Genomic DNA, 15,687 nt, shown 5'->3' with positions numbered 1-15,687 from the left:
CATGGAAATATCTGCACCGCCATCTGTATGAACATATAAATATCTACACCGCCATCTGTATTAAGATGGAGATATCTACACCGCTATCTGTATAAAAATGGAAATATCTATACCACTATGTGTATAAACATGGAAATATCTACACCGCTATCTGTATAAACATGGAAATATCTACACTGCTACCTGTATAAACATGGAAATATCAGCACCGCTATCTGTATGAACATGGAAATATCTACACCGGAATCTGTATGAACATGGAAAAATCTTCACCGCCATCTGTATGAACATGGATATATCTACACAGCCATCTGTATGAACATGGAAATATCTTCACCGCCATCTGTATGAACATGGATATGTCTACACAGCCGTCTGGATGAACATGGAAATATCTACACCGCTATCTGTAAGAACATGGAAATATCTACACCGCTATCTGTGTAAACATGCATACATCTTCACCGCTATCTGTATAAACATGGAAATATCCACACCGCTATCTGTATGAATATGGAAATATCTACACCGCTATCTGTTAGAACATGGAAATATCTACACCGCTATCTGCATGAAAATGGAAAATCAACACAGCTATCTGCATATACATGGAAATATCTGCACAGCTATCTCTTTGCACATGGAAATAACTACACCGCGACCTCTATAAACATGGAAATATCTACACCACCATCTGTATGAACATGGAAATATCTGCACCGCCATCTGTATGAACATATAAATATCTACACCGCCATCTGTATTAAGAAGGAGATATCTACACCGCTATCTGTATAAACATGGAAATATCTACACCGCTATCTGTATGAACATGGAAATATCTACACCGCTACCTGTATAAACACGGAAATATGTACACCGCTACCTGTATAAACATGGAAGTATCAGCACCGCTATCGGTATGAACATGGCAATATCTACACAGCTATCTGTATGAACATGGAAATATCTACAACGCCATCTGTATGAACATGGAAATATCTTCACCGCCATCTGTATGAACATGGATATATCTACACAGCCATTTGGATGAACATGGAAATATCTACACCGCTATCTGTATGAACATGGAAATATCTACACCGCTATCTGTATGAACATGGAAATATCTACACAGCCATCAGGATGAACATGGAAATATCTACACCGCTATCTGTATGAACATGGAAATACATACACCGCTGTCTGTATGAACATGGAAATATCTACACCGCTATCTGTATGAACATGGAAATATCTACACCGCTATCTGTATGAACATGGAAATATCTTCACCGCCATCTGTATGAACATGGATATATCTACACAGCCATGTGGATGAACATGGAAATATCTACACCGCTATCTTTATGTACATGGAAATATCTACACCGCTAACTGTTTGAACAGGGAAATACATACACCGCTATCTGCATGAAAACGGAAATATCTACACAGCTATCTGCTTATACTTGGAAATATCTACACAGCTATCTCTTTACACATGGAAATAACTACACTGCTATCTGTATGAAAATGGAAATATCTACACCGCCATCTGTATGAACATGGAAATATCTGCACCGCCATCTGTATGAACATGGAAAAAACTACACCGCCATCTGTATGAACATGGATATATCTACACAGCCATCTGTATTAACATGGAAATATCTGCCCCGCCATCTGTATGAACATATAAATATCTACACCGCCATCTGTATTAAGATGGAGATATCTACACCGCTATCTGTATAAACATGGAAATATCTACACCGCTATGTGTATAAACATGGAAATATCTACACCGCTATCTCTATAAACATGGAAATATCTACACTGCTACCTGTATAAACATGGAAATATCAGCCCCGCTATCTGTATGAACATGTAAATATCTACACCGCCATCTGTATGAACATGGAAAAATCTTCACCGCCATCTGTATGAACATGGTTATATCTACACAGCCATCTGTATGAACATGGAAATATCTTCACCGCCATCTGTATGAACATGGATATGTCTACACAGCCGTCTGGATGAACATGGAAATATCTACACCGCTGTCTGTATGAACATGAAAATATCAACAATGCTATCTGTGTAAACATGCATACATCTTCACCGCTATCTGTAAAAACATGGAAATATCCACACCGCTATCTGTATGAACATGGAAATATCTACACCGCTATCTGTTTGAACATGGAAATATCTACACAGCTATCTGCATGAAAATGGAAATATCTACAAAGCTATCTGCATATACATGTAAATATCTACACAGCCATCTCTTTGCACATGGAAATAACTACACCGCTATCTCTATAAACATGGAAATATCTACACCACCATCTGTATGAACATGGAAATATCTGCACTGCCATCTGTATGAACATATAAATATCTACACCGCCATCTGTATTAAGAAGGAGATATCTACACCGCTATCTGTATAAACATGGAAATATCTACAACGCTATCTGTATGAACATGGAAATATCTACACCGCTACCTGTATAAACACGGAAATATGTACACCGCTACCTGTATAAACATGGAAGTATCAGCAGCGCTATCGGTATGAACATGGCAATATCTACACGGCTATCTGTATGAACATGGAAATATCTACACCGCTGTCTGTATGAACATGGAAATATCTACACCACTATCTGTATGAACATGGAAATAGATACACAGCCATCTGGATGAACATGGAAATATCTACACAGCCATCTGTATTAACATGGAAATATCTGCACCGCCATCTGTATGAACATATAAATATCTACACCGCCATCTGTATTAAGATGGAGATATCTACACCGCTATCTGTATAAACATGGAAATATCTACACCGCTATGTGTATAAACATGGAAATATCTACACCGCTATCTGTATAAACATGGAAATATCTACACTGCTACCTGTATAAACATGGAAATATCAGCCCCGCTATCTGTATGAACATGGAAATATCTACACCGCCATCTGTATGAACATGGAAAAATCTTCACCGCCATCTGTATGAACTTGGTTATATCTACACCGCCATCTGTATGAACATGGAAATATCTTCACCGCCATCTGTATGAACATGGATATGTCTACACAGCCGTCTGGATGAACATGGAAATATCTACACCGCTGTCTGTATGAACATGAAAATATCTACAATGCTATCTGTGTAAACATGCACACATCTTCACCGCTATCTGTAAAAACTTGGAAATATCCACACCGCTATCTGTATGAACATGGAAATATCTACACCGCTATCTGTTTGAACATGGAAATATCTACACCGCTATCTGCATGAAAATGGAAATATCTACAAAGCTATCTGCATATACATGGAAATATCTACACAGCTATCTCTTTGCACATGGAAATAACTACACCGCTATCTCTATAAACATGGAAATATCTACACCACCATCTGTATGAACATGGAAATATCTGCACTGCCATCTGTATGAACATATAAATATCTACACCGCCATCTGTATTAAGAAGGAGATATCTACACCGCTATCTGTATAAACATGGAAATATCTACACCGCTATCTGTATGAACATGGAAATATCTACACCGCTACCTGTATAAACACGGAAATATGTACACCGCTACCTGTATAAACATGGAAGTATCAGCAGCGCTATCGGTATGAACATGGCAATATCTACACGGCTATCTGTATGAACATGGAAATATCTACACCGCTGTCTGTATGAACATGGATATATCTACACAGCCATCTGTATGAACATGGAAATATCTGCACCGCTATCTGTATGAACATGGATATATCTACACAGCCATCTGGATGAACATGGAAATATCTACACCGCTATCTGTGTAAACATGCATACATCTTCACCGCTATCTGTATAAACATGGAAATATCTACACTGCAATCTTTATGAACATGGAAATATCTACACCGCTAACTGTTTGAACAGGGAAATATATACACCGCTATCTGCATGAAAATGGAAATGTCTACACAGCTATCTGCATATACATGGAAATATCTACACAGCTATCTCTTTACACATGGAAATAACTACACCGCTATCTGTATGAACATGGAAATATCTACACCGCCATCTGTATGAACATGGAAATATATGCACCGCCATCTGAATGAACATATAAATATCTACACCGCCATCTTTATCAAGATGGAGATAACTACACCGCTATCTGTATAAACATGGAAATATCTACACAGCAATGTGTATAAACATGGAAATATCTACACTGCTATCTGTATAAACATGGAAATATCTACACCGCTACCTGTATAAACATGGAAATAACAGCACCGCTATCAGTATGAACATGGAAGTATCTACACCGCCATCTGTATGAATATGGAAATATCTGCACCGCCATCTGTATGAACATATAAATATCTACACCGCCATCCGTATTAAGATGGAGATATCTACACCGCTATCTGTATAAAAATGGAAATATCTATACCAATATGTGTATAAACATGGAAATATCTACACCGCTATCAGTATAAACATGGAAATATCTACACTGCTACCTGTATAAACATGGAAATATCAGCACCGCTATCAGTATGAACATGGAAATATCTACACCGGAGTCTGTATGAACATGGAAAAATCTTCACCGCCATCTGTATGAACATGGATATATCTACATAGCCATCTGTATGAACATGGAAATATCTTCACCTCCATCTGTATGAACATGGATATGTCTACACAGCCGTCTGGATGAACATGGAAATATCTACACCGCTATCTGTATGAACATGGAAATATCTACACCGCTATCTGTATGAACATGGAAATATATACACAGCCATCAGGATGAACATGGAAATATCTACACCGCTATCTGTATGAACATGGAAATACATACACCGCTATCTGTATTAACATGGAAATATCTACACCGCTATCTGTATGAAGAAGGAAATATCTACACCGCTATCTGTATGAACATGGAAATATCTACACCGCTATCTGTATGAACATGGAAATATCTACACAGCCATCAGGATGAACATGGAAATATCTACACCGCTATCTGTATGAACATGGAAATACATACACCGCTATCTGTATTAACATGGAAATATCTACACCGCTTTCTGTATGAACAAGGAAATATCTACACCGCTATCTGTATGAACATGGAAATACCTCCACCGCCATCTGTATGAACATGGATATGTCTACACAGCCGTGTGGATGAACATGTTAATATCTACACCGCTATCTTTATGTACATGGAAATATCTACACCGCTAACTGTTTGAACAGGGAAATACATACACCGCTATCTGCATGAAAACGGAAATATCTACACAGCTATCTGCTTATACATGGATATATCTACACAGCTATCTCTTTACACATGGAAATAACTACACCGCTATCTGTATGAAAATGGAAATATCTACACCGCCATCTGTATGAACATGGAAATATCTGCACCGCCATCTGTATGAACATTTAAATATCTACACCGCCATCTGTATTAAGATGGAGATATCTACACCACTATCTGCATGAACATGGAAATATCTACACCGCTATCTGTATAAACATGGATATATCTACACCGCTATGTGTATAAACATGGAAATATCTACACTGCTATCTGTATAACCATGGAAATATCTACACCGCTACCTGTATAAACATGGAAATATCAGCACCGCTATCTGTATGAACATGGATATATCAACACCGCCATCTGTATGAACATGGAAAAATCTTCACCGCCATCTGTATGAACATGGATATATCTACACAGCCATCTGTATGAACATGGAAATATCTTCACCGCCATCTGTGTGAACATGGATATGTCTACACAGCCGTCTGGATGAACATATAAATATCTACACCGCCATCTGTATTAAGAATGAGATATCTACACCGCTATCTGTATAAACATGGAAATATCTACACTGCTATCTGTATGAACATGGAAATATCTGCACCGCCATCTGTATGAACATATAAATATCTACACCGAAATCTGTATTAAGAATGAGATATCTACACCGCTATCTGTATAAACATGGAAATATCTACACCGCTATCTGTATGAACATGGAAATATCTACACCACTACCTGTATAAACACGGAAATATGTACACCGCTACCTGTATAAACATGGAAGTATCAGCACCGCTATCGGGATGAACATGGCAATATCTACACGGCTATCTGTATGAACATGGAAATATCTACACCGCTATCTGTATGAACATGGAAATATCTACACCACTATCTGTATGAACATGGAAATAGCTACACAGCCATCTGGATGAACATGGAAATATCTACACCGCTATCTGTATGAACATAGATATATCTACACAGCCATCTTTATGAACATGGAAATATCTACACCGCTATCTGTATGAACATGGAAATACATACACCGCTATCTGTATGAACATGGAAATAACTACACCGCTATCTGTATGAACATGGAAATATCTACACCGCTATCTGTATGAACATGGATATATCTCCACTGCCATCTGTATGAACATGGATATATCTACACAGCCATCTGGATGAACATGGAAATATCTGCACCGATATCTGTATGAACATGGAAATATCTACACCGCTATCGGTATGAACATGGATATATCTACAGAGCCATCTGGATGAACATGGAAATATCTACACCGCTATCTGTGTAAACATGCATACATCTTCACCGCTTTCTGTATAAACATGGAAATATCTACACTGCTATCTTTATGAACATGGAAATATCTACCCCGCTAACTGTTTGAACAGGGAAATATATACACCGCTATCTAAATGAAAATGGAAATGTCTACACAGCTATCTGCATATACATGGAAATATCTACACAGCTATCTCTTTACACATGGAAATAACTACACCGCTATATGTATGAACATGGAAATATCTACACCGCCATCTGTATGAACATGGAAATATCTCCACCGCCATCTGAATGAACATATAAATATCTACACCGCCATCTGTATTAAGATGGAGATATCTACACCGCTATCTGTATAAACATGGAAATATCTACACCGCTATGTGTATAAACATGGAAATATCTACACCGCTACCTGTATAAACATGGAAATATCTACACCGCTACCTGTATAAACATGGAAATATCAGCACCGCCATCTGTATGAACATGGAAATATCTACACCGCCATCTGTATGAACATGAAAATATCTTCACCGCCATCTGTATGAACATGGAAATATCTGCACCGACATCTGTATTAAGATGGAGATATCTACACGCTATCTGTATAAACATGGAAATATCTACACCGCAATGTGTATAAACATGGAAATATCTACACTACTATCTGTATAAACATGGAAATATCTACACTGCTACCTGTATAAACATGGAAATATCAGCACCGCTATCTGTATGAACATGGAAATACCTACACCGCTATGTGTATAAACATGGAAATATCTACACCGCTGTCTGTATAAACATGGAAATATCTACACTGCTACCTGTATAAAAATGGATATATCAGCACCGCTATCTGTATGAACATGGAAATATCTACACCGCTTCTGTATGAACATGGAAAAATCTTCACCGCCATCTCTATGAACCTAGATATATCTACACAGCCATCTGTATGAACAAGGAAATATCTTCACCGCCATCTGTATGAACATGGATATGTCTACACAGCCGTCTGGATGAACATGGAAATATCTACACCGCTATCTGTATGAACATGGATATATCTACACCGCTATCTGTGTAAACATGCATACATCTTCACCGCTATCTGTATAAACATGGAAATATACACACCGATATCTGTGTGAACATGGAAATATCTACACCGCTATCTGTTTGAACATGGAAATATCTACACCGCTATCTGCATGAAAATGGAAATATCTACACAGCTATCTGCATATACATGGAAATATCTACACAGCTATCACTTTGCACATGGAAATAACTACACCGCTATCTCTATAAACATGGAAATATCTACACCACCATCTGTATGAACATGGAAATATCTGCACCGCGATCTGTATGAACATATAAATATCTAAACCGCCATCTGTATTAAGAAGGAGATATCTACACCGCTATCTGTATAAACATGGAAATATCTACACCGCTATGTGTATAAACATGGAAATATCTACACCACTATCTGTATAAACATGGAAATATCGACACTGCTACCTGTATAAACATGTAAATATCAGCACCGCTATCTGTATGAACATGGAAATATCTAAACCGCCATCTGTATGAACATGGAAAAATCTTCACCGCCATCTGTATCAACATGGTTATATCTACACAGCTTCTGTATAAGCATGGAAATATCTTCACCGCCATCTGTATGAACATGGATATGTCTACACAGCCGTCTGGATGAACATGGAAATATCTACACCGCTATCTGCGTAAAAATGCATACAGCTTCACCGCTATCTGTATAAACATGGAAATATCTTCACCGCTATCTGTATGAACATGGAAATATCTACACCGCTATCTGTTTGAACATGGAAATATCTACACCGCTATCTGTATGAACATGGAAATATCTACACCACTATCTGTATGAACATGGAAATAGCTACACAGCCATCTGGATGAACATGGAAATATCTACACCGCTATCTGTATGAACATGGATATATCTACACAGCCATCTGGATGAACATGGAAATATCTACACTGCTATCTGTATAAACATCGAAATACATACACCGCTCTCAGTATGAACATGGAAATATCTACACCGCTATCTGTATGAACATGGAAATATCTACACCGCTATCTGTGTGAACATGGAAATATCTTCACCGCCATCTGTATGAACATGGAAATATCTGCACCGCTATCTGTATGAACATGGAAATATCTACACCGCTATCTGTATGAACATGGATATATCTACACAGCCATCTGGATGAACATGGAAATATATACACCGCTATCTGTGTAAACGTGCATACATCTTCACCGCTATCTGTATAAACATGGAATTATCTACACTGCTGTCTTTATGAACATGGAAATATCTGCACCTCTAACAGTTTGAACAGGGTAATATATACACCGCTATCTGCATGAAAATGGAAATGTCTACAAAGCAATCTGTATATACATGGAAATATCTACACAGCTATCTCTTTACACATGGAAATAACTACACCGCTATCTGTATGAACATGGAAATATCTACACCGCCATCTGTATGAACATGGAAATATCTGCACCGCCATCTGAATGAACATATAAATATCTACACCGCCATCTGTATTAAGATGGAGATATCTACACCGCTATCTGTATAAACATTGAAATATCTACACCGCTATGTGTATAAACATGGAAATACCTACACCGCTATCTGTATAAACATGGAAATATCTACACCGCTACCTGTATAAACATGGAAATATCAGCACCGCTATCAGTATGAACATGGAAGTATCTACACCGCCATCTGTATGAACATGGAAATATCTTCACCGCCATCTTTATGAACATGGAAATATCTGCACCGCCATCTGTATGAACATATAAATATCTACACCGCCATCTGTATTAAGAAGGAGATATCTACACCGCTATCTGTATAAACATGGAAATATCTACACCGCTATGTGTATAAACATGGAAATATCTACACCGCTATCTGTATAAACATGGAAATATCTACACTGCTACCTGTATAAACACGGAAATATCAGCCCCGCTATCTGTATGAACATGGAAATATCTACACCGCCATCTGTATGAACATGGAAAAATCTTCACCGCCATCTGTATGAACATGGATATATCTACACAGCCATCTGTATGAACATGGAAATATCTTCACCGCCATCTGTATGAACATGGATATGTCTACACAGCCGTCTGGATGAACATGGAAATATCTACACCGCTATCTGTATGAACATGAAAATATCTACACCGCTATCTGTGTAAACATGAATACATCTTCACCGCTATCTGTAAAAACATGGAAATATCCTCACCGCTATCTGTATGAACATGGAAATACCTACACCGCTACCTGTTTGAACATGGAAATATCTACACCGCTATCTGCATGAAAATGGAAATATCTACAAAGCTATCTGCATATACATGGAAATATCTACACAGCTATCTCTTTGCACATGGAAATAACTACACCGCTATCTCTATAAACATGGAAATATCTACACCGCTACCTGTATAAACATGGAAATATCAGCACCGCTATCAGTATTAACATGGAAATTTCTACACTGCCATCTGTATGAACATGGAAATATCTTCACTGCCATCCGTATGAACATGGAAATATCTGCACTGCCATCTGTATGAACATATAAATATCTACACCGCCATCTGTATTAAGAAGGAGATATCTACACCGCTATCTGTATAAACATGGAAATATCTACACCGCTATCTGTATGAACATGGAAATATCTACACCGCTACCTGTATAAACACGGAAATATGTACACCGCTACCTGTATAAACATGGAAGTATCAGCAGCGCTATCGGTATGAACATGGCAATAACTACACGGCTATCTGTATGAACATGGAAATATCTACACCGCTATCTGTATGAACATGGAAATATCTACACCACTATCTGTATGAACATGGAAATAGCTACACAGCCATCTGGATGAACATGGAAAAATCTACACCGCTATCTGTATGAACATGGATATATCTGCACAGCCATCTGGATGAACATGGAAATATCTACACCGCTAGCTGTATGAACATGGAAATATATACACCGCTATCTGTATGAACATGGAAATATCTACACCGCTATCTGTATGAACATGGAAATATCTACACCGCTATCTGTATGAACATGGAAATATGTTAACCGCCGTCTGTATGAACATGGATATAACTACACAGCCATCTGGATGAACATGGAAATATCTGCACCGCTATCTGTATGAACATGGCAATATCTACACCGCTATCTGTATGAACATGGATATAACTACACAGCCATCTGGATGAACATGGAAATATCTACACCGCTATCTGTGTAAACATGCATACATCTTCACCGCTATCTGTATAAACATGGAAATATCTACACTGCTATCTTTATGAACATGGAAATATCTACACCGCTAACTGTTTGAATAGGGAAATATATACACCGCTATCTGCATGAAAATGGAAATGTCTACACAGCTATCTGCATATACATGGAAATATCTACACAGCTATCTCTTTACACATGGAAATATCTACACCGCTATGTGTATAAACATGGAAATATCAGCACCGCTATCAGTATGAACATGGAAGTATCTACACCGCCATCCTTATGAACATGGAAATATCTTCACCGCCATCTGTATGAACATGGAAATATCTGCACCGCCATCTGTATGAACATATAAATATCTACACCGCCATCTGTATTAAGATGGAGATATCTACACCGCTATCTGTATAAAAATGGAAATATCTATACCACTATGTGTATAAACATGGAAATATCTACACCGCTATCTGTATAAACATGGAAATATCTACACTGCTACCTGTATAAACATGGAAATATCAGCACCGCTATCTGTATGAACATGGAAATATCTACATCGGAATCTGTATGAACATGGAAAAATCTTCACCGCCATCTGTATGAACATGGATATAGCTACACAGCCATCTGTATGAACATGGAAATATCTTCACCGCCATCTGTATGAACATGGATATGTCTACACAGCCGTCTGGATGAACATGGAAATATCTACACCGCTGTCTGTATGAACATGGAAATATCTACACCGCTATCTGTGTAAACATGCATACATCTTCACCGCTATCTGTATAAACATGGAAATATCCACACCGCTATCTGTATGAATATGGAAATATCTACACCGCTATCTGTTTGAACATGGAAATATCTACACCGCTATCTGCATGAAAATCGAAATATCTACACAGCTATCTGCATATACATGGAAATATCTACACAGCTATCTCTTTGCACATGGAAATAACTACACCGCTACCTCTATAAACATGGAAATATCTACACCACCATCTGTATGAACATGGAAATATCTGCACCGCCATCTGTATGAACATATAAATATCTACACCGCCATCTGTATTAAGAAGGAGATATCTACACCGCTATCTGTATACACATGGAAATATCTACACTGCTATCTGTATGAACATGGAAATATCTACACCGCTACCTGTATAAACACGGAAATATGTACACCGCTACCTGTATAAACATGGAAGTATCAGCACCGCTATCGGTATGAACATGGCAATATCTACACAGCTATCTGTATGAACATGGAAATATCTACAACGCCATCTGTATGAACATGGAAATATCTTCACCGCCATCTGTATGAACATGGATATATCTACACAGCCATCTGGATGAACATGGAAATATCTACACCGCTATCTGTATGAACATGGAAATATCTACACCGCTATCTGTATGAACATGGAAAGATCTACACAGCCATCAGGATGAACATGGAAATATCTACACCGCTATCTGTATGAACATGGAAATACATACACCGCTATCTGTATGAACATGGAAATATCTACACCGCTATCTGTATGAACATGGAAATATCTACACCGCTATCTGTATGAACATGGAAATATCTTCACCGCCATCTCTATGAACATGGATATATCTACACAGCCATGTGGATGAACATGGAAATATCTACACCGCTATCTTTATGTACATGGAAATATCTACACCGCTAACTGTTTGAACAGGGAAATACATACACCGCTATCTGCATGAAAACGGAAATATCTACACAGCTATCTGCTTATACATGGAAATATCTACACAGCTATCTCTTTACACATGGAAATAACTACACCGCTATCTGTATGAACATGGAAATATCTAAACAGCCATCTGTATGAACATGGAAATATCTGCACCGCCATCTGTATGAACATGGAAAAATCTTCACCGCCATCTGTATGAACATGGATATATCTACACAGCCATCTGTACGAACATGGAAATATCTGCACCGCCATCTGTATGAACATATAAATATCTACACCGCCATCTGTATTAAGATGGAGATATCTACACCGCTATCTGTATAAAAATGGAAATATCTATACCACTATGTGTATAAACATGGAAATATCTACACCGCTATCTGTATAAACATGGAAATATCTACACTGCTACCTGTATAAACATGGAAATATCAGCACCGCTATCTGTATGAACATGGAAATATCTACACCGGAATCTGTATGAACATGGAAAAATCTTCACCGCCATCTGTATGAACATGGATATATCTACACAGCCATCTGTATGAACATGGAAATATCTTCACCGCCATCTGTATGAACATGGATATGTCTACACAGCCGTCTGGATGAACATGGAAATATCTACACCGCTATCTGTAAGAACATGGAAATATCTACACCGCTATCTGTGTAAACATGCATACATCTTCACCGCTATCTGTATAAACATGGAAATATCCACACCACTATCTGTATGAATATGGAAATATCTACACCGCTATCTGTTAGACCATGGAAATATCTACACCGCTATCTGCAAGAAAATGGAAAATCTACACAGCTATCTGCATATACATGGAAATATCTGCACAGCTATCTCTTTGCACATGGAAATAACTACACCGCTACCTCTATAAACATGGAAATATCTACACCACCATCTGTATGAACATGGAAATATCTGCACTGCCATCTGTATGAACATATAAATATCTACACCGCCATCTGTATTAAGAAGGAGATATCTACACCGCTATCTGTATAAACATGGAAATATCTACACTGCTATCTGTATGAACATGGAAATATCTACACCGCTACCTGTATAAACACGGAAATATGTACACCGCTACCTGTATAAACATGGAAGTATCAGCAGCGCTATCGGTATGAACATGGCAATATCTACACGGCTATCTGTATGAACATGGAAATATCTACACCGCTGTCTGTATGAACATGGAAATATCTACACCACTATCTGTATGAACATGGAAATAGCTACACAGCCATCTGGATGAACATGGAAATATCTACACAGCCATCTGTATTAACATGGAAATATCTGCACCGCCATCTGTATGAACATATAAATATCTACACCGCCATCTGTATTAAGATGGAGATATCTACACCGCTATCTGTATAAACATGGAAATATCTACACCGCTATGTGTATAAACATGGAAATATCTACACCGCTATCTGTATAAACATGGAAATATCTACACTGCTACCTGTATAAACATGGAAATATCAGCCCCGCTATCTGTATGAACATGGAAATATCTACACCGCCATCTGTATGAACATGGAAAAATCTTCACCGCCATCTGTATGAACTTGGTTATATCTACACAGCCATCTGTATGAACATGGAAATATCTTCACCGCCATCTGTATGAACATGGATATGTCTACACAGCCGTCTTGATGAACATGGAAATATCTACACCGCTGTCTGTATGAACATGAAAATATCTACAATGCTATCTGTGTAAACATGCACACATCTTCACCGCTATCTGTAAAAACATGGAAATATCCACACCGCTATCTGTATGAACATGGAAATATCTACACCGCTATCTGCATGAAAATGGAAATATCTACAAAGCTATCTGCATATACATGGAAATATCTACACAGCTATCTCTTTGCACATGGAAATAACTACACCGCTATCTCTATAAACATGGAAATATCTACACCGCCATCTGTATGAACATGGAAATATCTGCACTGCCATCTGTATGAACATATAAATATCTACACCGCCATCTGTATTAAGAAGGAGATATCTACACCGCTATCTGTATAAACATGGAAATATCTACACCGCTATCTGTATGAACATGGAAATATCTACACCGCTACCTGTATAAACACGGAAATATGTACACCTCTACCTGTATAAACATGGAAGTATCAGGAGCGCTATCGGTATGAACATGGCAATATCTACACGGCTATCTGTATGAACATGGAAATATCTACACTGCTGTCTGTATGAACATGGATATATCTACACAGCCATCTGTATGAACATGGAAATATCTGCACCGCTATCTGTATGAACATGGATATATCTACACAGCCATCTGGATGAACATGGAAATATCTACACCGCTATCTGTGTAAACATGCATACATCTTCACCGCTATCTGTATAAACATGGAAATATCTACACTGCAATCTTTATGAACATGGAAATATCTACACCGCTAACTGTTTGAACAGGGAAATATATACACCGCTATCTGCATGAAAATGGAAATGTCTACACAGCTATCTGCATATACATGGAAATATCTACACAGCTATCTCTTTACACATGGAAATAACTACACCGCTATCTGTATGAACATGGAAATATCTACACCGCCATCTGTATGAACATGGAAATATATGCACCGCCATCTGAATGAACATATAAATATCTACACCGCCATCTTTATTAAGATGGAGATATCTACACCGCTATCTGTATAAAAATGGAAATATCTATACCAATATGTGTATAAACATGGAAATATCTACACCGCTATCAGTATAAACATGGAAATATC

The sequence above is a fragment of the Gorilla gorilla genome, chromosome 7 (genome assembly GCF_029281585.2).
Source record: "Gorilla gorilla gorilla isolate KB3781 chromosome 7, NHGRI_mGorGor1-v2.1_pri, whole genome shotgun sequence".
In the NCBI taxonomy this organism is placed as follows: domain Eukaryota; kingdom Metazoa; phylum Chordata; class Mammalia; order Primates; family Hominidae; genus Gorilla; species Gorilla gorilla.
The sequence above is the reverse complement of the archived record's forward strand: the minus strand, read 5'-3'. Positions refer to the sequence as shown.